Source organism: Pinus tabuliformis, chromosome 3_1 (genome assembly GCF_031772625.1).
Source record: "Pinus tabuliformis cultivar Carrire ecotype Pingquan chromosome 3_1, CPIR1, whole genome shotgun sequence".
In the NCBI taxonomy this organism is placed as follows: domain Eukaryota; kingdom Viridiplantae; phylum Streptophyta; class Pinopsida; order Pinales; family Pinaceae; genus Pinus; species Pinus tabuliformis.
The window spans coordinates 154,093,307-154,101,540 of NC_142301.1; positions in this window are offsets into that span (position 1 = coordinate 154,093,307).

Sequence of the window (8,234 nt, forward strand, 5' to 3'; positions counted from 1 at the left end):
TTCCCTTCATGAAGAAACTCCCATTATGTCCCTCTTCATGAGCAGAACAATTCCCTTTTGCACCATTTCCCCAAAATCTTTTGTTTTTCCCAGTTTACAAGACCGGCGCTAATGACCCTTGTCCTCCTTGTGCCGATATGCAGGGATTAACACTATCCCTAGCACCGACCAGAGCGACTGAGCTTTGTTCCATTTGCGTTGATCCTCTTATGGAAATTTTTTTAAATAAGGAGCTGAAGCTTCCAGCTCTAGAAGCTTTGTAACGGAAGTCTGGTAAATGGTTTGGCCGGATGGAGTTGAGGATGTCAGTTTGGGCTCCTTTCCCCTATAAGGATGGAACTACCTCAAGAGATAAGACCTTCTCCCATGAGAAGAGGAACCATCTCCCATCCATTCATGCTATATAAACCTCCATTTTTCCCAAGCACAAGCTAGTGTTAATGTTGGTGTGCTAGTGCTAATTAAGTTTGGAGTAAACATCAAGCTATTCATAGTTGTAGTGCTCTAGTTGTGTGAGGGAGAAGTATGAATTTGGTTTAGTGTGAAGCCTAAAGGGGAGAGCCTTAAAACTATAATTGTTGAGGCCATCATGGAATGCTAATGAGAGTGTGTGGGGATCTGGTTTTTGTTGGAGGAGAACGACAACATCAAGACAATGGTTGTAATCTCTTCTTGATTCAATATATATGCAACTATCGATTGATTTCCTACATAATGTGTCATCTCACATGTTTATGGCTTAATGTTTCTTGACTTGTTAAGTAGGTTGAATTACAATTTGTCTATTATCATGGTTGTTGTTTGTTGTTGTTTACTTGTTTCAGGTGTTCGAAGAAGGAAAACGAGAGATAGATGGAGCGAGAAAGCAAGGTCATCATCAAACGGGATAAGTGTACTAAGAGGTAGGCCCTCTTAATTGGTTATAACCTAAGGAAATCTTCCATAGAATGTATCGGTTGTGGCTAGACCCATTATCGGGCTAGAGGAATTGTTTGCGTCCGCACTCATAATTTTACTTCACCACAAGGGGGTGAAAGTTGCTTAGTAGATTTTCAGAAGGAAGAGATCATTGTCGAAGCTTATTTTTCAGAGGTAGTGTGAGTTCCAAAGGGAGCCACACACATGGGAGTGAGAATTGCATTGAGGAGGTCAATTTGATTTTGCTGAAGGGAACTTTGATTTCAAGATTGATTTTGCGAGTGGAGAAAATTATTTATTAGAGCTTTGCTAGTGAGAAGCAAGCAATTTTTGTATTTCTCAGATTTATAAAGAATTAATAGTATAAACCCTCATCTATAGAACTAGTTTTCCCCACATTAGGGTTTTCCAAGGACTATTGTCCATAAATCTTGGTATTAACAATTTTGAGTGTGTGCATTATTTCTCAGTTCTTGTATTTATTTGTAAAAATTATAGTAGTGAATTAATCGTCAATTTTCGAATTAATTTCGAAAGACAAATAAATAGTTTAAGTTAGAATATTATAGTCATTGCAATTAAGGAAATTTCACATGGTATCAGAGCATATCTAAGCGTAGAGGATTTGCAAGAGTAAATCAGTGTAGGGCACATGAAGAGAAAGCTAAGGGTTTTAACCCAATTCAATTTCTTCAGATTTCTCCAGTTATTTGAGTTTCACAAATTTCTAGAGATGGCCATAGTAGGATTGAGAGATCGAGACCGGTTGGATGGAGCTTCCAACTTTGGCATTTGGAAAGCCAGTATGCCATTCCTTTTGGATGAGTATGGACTGAAGGAGTATGCGAAGAATAATATTATCGTACCAAAAGATCACAACAGTTGGCCACCTACAAAAAGGAGAATGTCAAAGCGAAGAGGATGATCCTTAATGGAGTCAAGGACCACATTATTCCACATATCACATAGAAAGGTACAATGAAGGAGATGTGGGATGCCATAGTAAGACTATATCGAGATCCTTCATAGATCAGGAAGATGATTCTCAAAGAGAGGTTGAGGACCATCAAACAACATAAGGTCGTGACTTCCTGCCTCACCATAGTTCGACTTGTCAGAGATTAATTGGCTACAATTGGAGAGAAGTCAAGTGACGATGAGCTTGTGCGCATACACTGAATGGGTTTTCCAAGGAATGGAATATGTTTGTCCAAGTGATTTCTAGGCGAGATAAACTTCGAGATTTGGATCGCCTATGGAGTGATTTCACTCAAGAGGAGCTTAGGCTTAGTTTGGTCAATGGCACAAGTAGCAACTGCAGGGCACCAAAGGTGGAGAAGGAACAGGAAAATGTCACTCCTGGTCTAATTTATTGAGGTGAATTAGAGCATTCATTTATTTATCAATCTGGGTTGGTAAACTTAGAAGCAAACCAAAGTATATGGAACCTTATATTAAACTAGTGTAGGAAGTAGTTGTTTAGATGCAAATAATGGAAATGCATATTACAAATCTAAACTATTTTGAAAAGAAAAGATTCAGATCTATTTTATGAAAGCATAAAAATGTTTGATCAATGGAATTAGTTTACTTTAGAAGATAGAGAAGAGTCTCTTGTTCAAGAGTCTTGTTTTGTCCTTCTACAATCTTTCTATAATAACATTGCCAAACATCTAAGAAAGTAGGAAAGAAAGCATATAAATGAAAGCAAGTAAATATTGTTTTTTGTTCAATTCTTAGCTCATGGATAAGAGTCTCTTGTTCAAGAATCTTGGTTGTCCTTCTCACATAAAAAGTAGCTACTGAAAGGAAATAAATCTTCACATAAATTTAATCTAGGAAAGCATATAAGAAAGTAAATCTTGTTTCAGTTCAGTCTAGCTCATGGAGAAGAGTCTCTTGTTCAAGAGTCCTGGTTGTGCTTCTCACATAAAAACTAGCTACTAAAAGGAAATCAATCTTCACATAACAAAACACACTTGTGGAAAGTAATTCACACCTGCATGAAAGGAAATAACAAAAAATAAACTATGTTACAGATGTATGCGAATTGTGGTTGATGGTGATCCATCCATTCCTCAATGATCACACATGAACAGCTATCACTCCTTAAGAATCAAGCAACATTCATAACTCATAATTGCAAGAAATGATATTATTCATGTTGAATGAACAATCATAAATTTGATGCTAATGAATAACTGACAACTATTGGCTTCCTTTGAAGGATGCTCCTCTTATTTATACATGAATTAGGGATATTTTCTCAATAAATGTAAATCCATTCAATATCTACTAGATCCATATTTGTCTCAACTTATCCCTAAATACTAGATACAAATCCCGTGACACATCAAGATCTCCATGATCTTTCTCCTTGGAATATGGTCTTGAGTTGAAATTCAAATTTGTGCTTGGGAGGCCAAGTAAGATCCTTCTAGAACCTCCAAATAAGCCTACACATGTCACAAAACTCATAACACACACACACACACACACATATAAATGAAACCATGTTAATTTCCTAGTTTTTAATCATAAATTCACTTAAAAATACATAAAATATATAACTTTGGAAAATGATTATTCTAACCCATATGATCATGAAGATGATTACTTGATGCAGGGTTTTAGGCTAATTATGAAATGAGGGCTAAATGGTTATGAAATAATGGAAATATGAAGATGAATATGGAATCCACCTCAATAAATTAGACCAACAGTCACCCTAGCAGGAAAGGGAAAGGCGAAGAAGGGTCCTAGTAAGGGACAAGGCTCAAAAGGAGAGAATAAGAAGAAGGACCTATAAAAGGCCAACTGTTTTGGTTATGGTCAACATGGACATCATGTCAGCCAATGTCCTAACTGGAAGATGGACAATAAAGGGAAGCATGCATCAACTTCAATGAATATTGATGATTTATCTTCTAGGTTGGAAGATGAATTCACTCTCATAGCTTGCCTCTCTAGCTCCACATCCACAAGTGTTTGATATATAGATTGTGGAGCATCAAAACATATGATGGGGGTTAGAGACTATTTCTCCTATTACATGGAAGAGGAGATGGACTTCGAGATCTAGATGGGAAACAAGACAAAGTGTACTCTTGTTGGGAGAGATACCATCAACATTCATTAGGAGTTATGCAAGAACACCATTGTTATAGATGTGCTACATGTGCCAGGTTTGAGTATGAACCTAATTTCAATTTCTGCACTATAAGATAAAGGGTATGATGTCTACTTTGCGGGGAAGAAGGTGTAAATTAAACACTAAAGTTGGAATAAGGTCAAATAGATTAGGGTTCAAAGCAACAAGTTATACAATTTGTAGTTTGATTCTCCAAAGGCACTAATCAACAACAATAGCAGTGGAAAAGACTTGGGAGAGTTGTGGCATAGGAGGATGGGACACTTACATCATGGAGCACTCAAATTGCTCATGGAGACCATGACAGGAGTTCCAAAATTGAGCATGAAACATTATGACATGTGAAAAGGGTGTGTGATTGGGAAATTCACAAAGGAAATGTTCCCAAGAAGTGTCAGTAGAGCCACTAGTGTGTTGCAGTTAGTACACTCATATATTTGTGGCCTGGTGTCCTCCAAATATCTCAAGGTTTACAAGTATTTCGTGACCTTCATAGATGACTTCTCCAAGAAAATCCAAATTTATTTTTGAGGATGAAGGAAGATGTCTTCAGTGGCTTCCAAGAGTTTAATTAAGGCTCTTATGGAGAATATGATAGGCAAAAAGATTAAGGTGCTTTGTATGGATAATGGAGGTGAGTACACGGATAAATCGTTCATGGGGTTTTGTGTGAAGGAGGGCACCAAAAGAGAGTGGACAACTCCATACAACCCACAACAGAATAAGGTTACAAAGCGAAAGAATAGAACAATTGTTAGGGCAACAAAGTCGATGTTATATGATTAGGATATGCCTAAGTTTCTATGGGCAGAGGCATGTAGCACGACAATGCATATACAAAACATGGCTCCTCACAAAGCGTTAGGGAAGATAACACTAGAGGAGCTCTTCACAAGGAAGAAGCTAGAGGGGGGACTTTAGGATCTTTCGTAGCATAACATACTATCATGTGTCAGATGATAAACACACCAAATTAGATCATACTATAGAAAAGGGCTATTTTGTTAGTTACAATGAAACGTCCAAGGCATACATGATCTACATTCCTAGTAGTAGGAGGATTATCGTGACACACAACATGACTTTACAAGAGGATAAAACCTTCAAGAGATCTTGTGAGTTGCTAGCAGATGATCATAATCGACAAGTAGAAGCTCCAAGGGTTGAGAAACAATTGTAGGGACACCAAAATATTGGTACAATTACTAGCATGGGCACTAGCTTAGGTGTAGGAGGTCCATGACTTCACAGTAGATGGAGCAACAGGGGCAGGATGAGGAGCTTGAATCTCCAACCACCACTAGTGGAAGAAGGATTAGGGAGGTGCTTCATACATTGAGAGATGTGTGGGAGTTTGTGCGAGCTCCTAGATCAAATATTGGTGACAAAGGTCGTCGACAGGGAGCATTCTAGTTATGATGAGGCTGCACAACATTAGGTGTGATAAGATGCCATGGTGGAGGAGTATAACTCCATCATGATCAATGATGTGTGGGAAGTTGTGCCTAGACTTGTGGATAAGACAATTGTAGGCTCTTGATGGATCTATAAGATCAAGCACGTTGTACAAGGATTAGTTTGTGGATTGAACTACAACACGTTCCCATAGATCAATAGATTGTGGATATTATCACGAAGGCCTTGGGTAAGACTGTCTACTTCAAGGATAAGATGGGAGTAGTGGAGAACACCTTCCCCACTAAGAGGGAGTGTTATTTTTTGGTAGCAACATACAAGTGTTATAGTATTTATGGTGTTTATGAGACTTAGGAAAACATTTTCTCCAATACCCAAAAGAGGCTTCGCAAGAAACACCTCAATTAGATTAATTAGTTATTCATTAATTATTTTCCTAAGATTAATTGAGGAAAATTGATTAATTAAATCAGATTAATTGAGAAAAATGATTTCTCTCTAGAGACTTCTAGAAAAGTCACTTAATGGGGTCAAGATTATGTTAGCCATCAATTGTGATTAGATTGTGGTTGTTGGTTGCTGAATGAGAGATTATAAGAGCAAGTCAATGGGGCCTTGGAGAACACACAACATTAATACTTATTGGTGTCATTTGTTGATATGATAATCACCCTATGAGTGACCTCAGTTAAAGATTTATTGAATAAAGGTATTATAGACTCATATGCTGGTGTGTGTGTCTATGTTATTTAAGCAACGGATCGATTAGATTGCAAATACACAGACACTTAAAATGGAAAGACAACAAAGAAATACAGTAAGTAAATACAAGAACACAAGAAATTAATAAGGAGTTCACCCTATCCTCTAGGGCTACATCTCCGATCCAGCTCTCAATGGTAGCCTTATTTTATTGTGTCTTAAACAGAGAATTACAATGCAAGAGCTCAATATGAGTCTCCTGAAACAGATTTGCTTGGCTGGGTGGTTCTTGGATTCCCCAAGCCACTGGAGTGCACAGACTCTTTTCTTACCAGCTCTTCAACCTCTTGGGTCTAACAGATCCTCTCAGGGATGGCTTCAATCTCTCAAGCTCTTTGGTGCTTGACGCTGCCTTTGGTTAGCTCAGCCCTCTGTCTTCTTTCTGCTTTTTCTTTGCTTCACTGTCTTCTTTGCTTCTCTGTCTTCTATCTTCGGTTCTTCCTCTTTGTCTTCCTCTCTATGTGTCTCCTGTCTTTTGTGGCTTTAAGGCCATTCAAGCTCATGGTTATTCGGTTCCTCTTCCACCTCCATCGGATCGCCTACTGCAACTACGCTTGGAGTTCCCTGTTCGGCGTCATCATTAGGCTCACAGGGAGTGGCCACATGTCCTCCTGTAAACTGCGCCAGCCTGCTTCGTCGGTTCAATTCTTCGGTTACGTCGTGGAATGAGTCTTCTGCCACCTTGGCAGTCAAATCGGACCTCAAATCTTTACAAACTGCGGCTTAATCCCCCGTCAATTCTGCTTTCCCCATCAGGCGCGATCTCAGCTGTTAGATCTGGGGCCTCCAGATCCGACACCATACGCACGTTTCGCGCAGTTGACTTGCTCTACAGTTAGCGCGCGATCAGCGGTGGTTTTCTCTCTCCTCTGCTTGCCACGCGTCGATCGTTGAGTGGGATCGCTCCATTTTCGCCAATTCTGCTTACCGCTTGAGGGTGCCCCTGATCAATACTACCGGTTTTTCGGAGCGTGGGTCCCGCCTTTTAGCTTTTAGCCTTTTATCTCACGGTTTTCTCAGATCTCCATGCGACCGAGTGCTCGGGGCTTTCCCATTTCGAGGGTTTTCGCCCAGCGATGCATCAAAAACTCCCTCCGTTTCCCGATCTGGGCCTCCGAGGGGCTAATTTCGCCTCCCGTGTAGTCTTCATGGGCCTCGGTCAGCACGCTTTGACCGAGGTCCTCGTCATTCCACGTTGGCTGCTAACTGCCACTGGTTTAGAGGTGTTTTTTATCACTGTTCTGAATTCTTTAATGTCTGGCCCAACTTGGTACAGTCATGGTTCTTCTGATGATTCTTCATGGATCCAATTCAGATCACGGCCTTCCCACTGAAAAAGCTTTTGGACCACCAAAAGTTGGTTTTCAAGCATCGACTAAGTGAGGGTACTGTTGTCTCACTTGTCCAATCTCAATCCACTTTGCACTACTTGGCTTTGAACCTTTGAGCCCAACTCTGAGGTACTCAACATCTCCCCTACATGTTGTCCTCACCTTCTTGTCTAGCACTGTTTCTTCCTGCAATTCACTAAGATATTCAGGTAGCAGGTCATCAATAGAAGGCAATTGACTTTGCTCTTCAGGGTCCTTAGTCATTGAAGGTTCAAACAATCTCAAGCAATCTGCGTTTACGACTGAGTAGATGTGCATGTAAGCTAGTAGATCAAGGCGAAAAGAATTTTCACCAATCCTCTCAAGTATTCTAAAGGGTCCATACCTGATAGGCTTTAGCTTTTTACCTTCACCTTGCATCCTGTCCTTGCTGATATACAGCCAGACCTAGTCACCAACTTGAAAACTATGCTCCATCCGATGCTTGTCATGCCTAGCCCTGTACTTGGCTTGGCTCTTTTCCAGCTGTTCCTGTACTACCTAGTGGATCTCCTGGATATGTTCAATGAACCTAGTTTCCCTTTCCACATCAATGTGTCCATCAACCATGTTATCTTTACCAAAGACAAAATCCAAAGGAGACCTTGGTGTGAAAC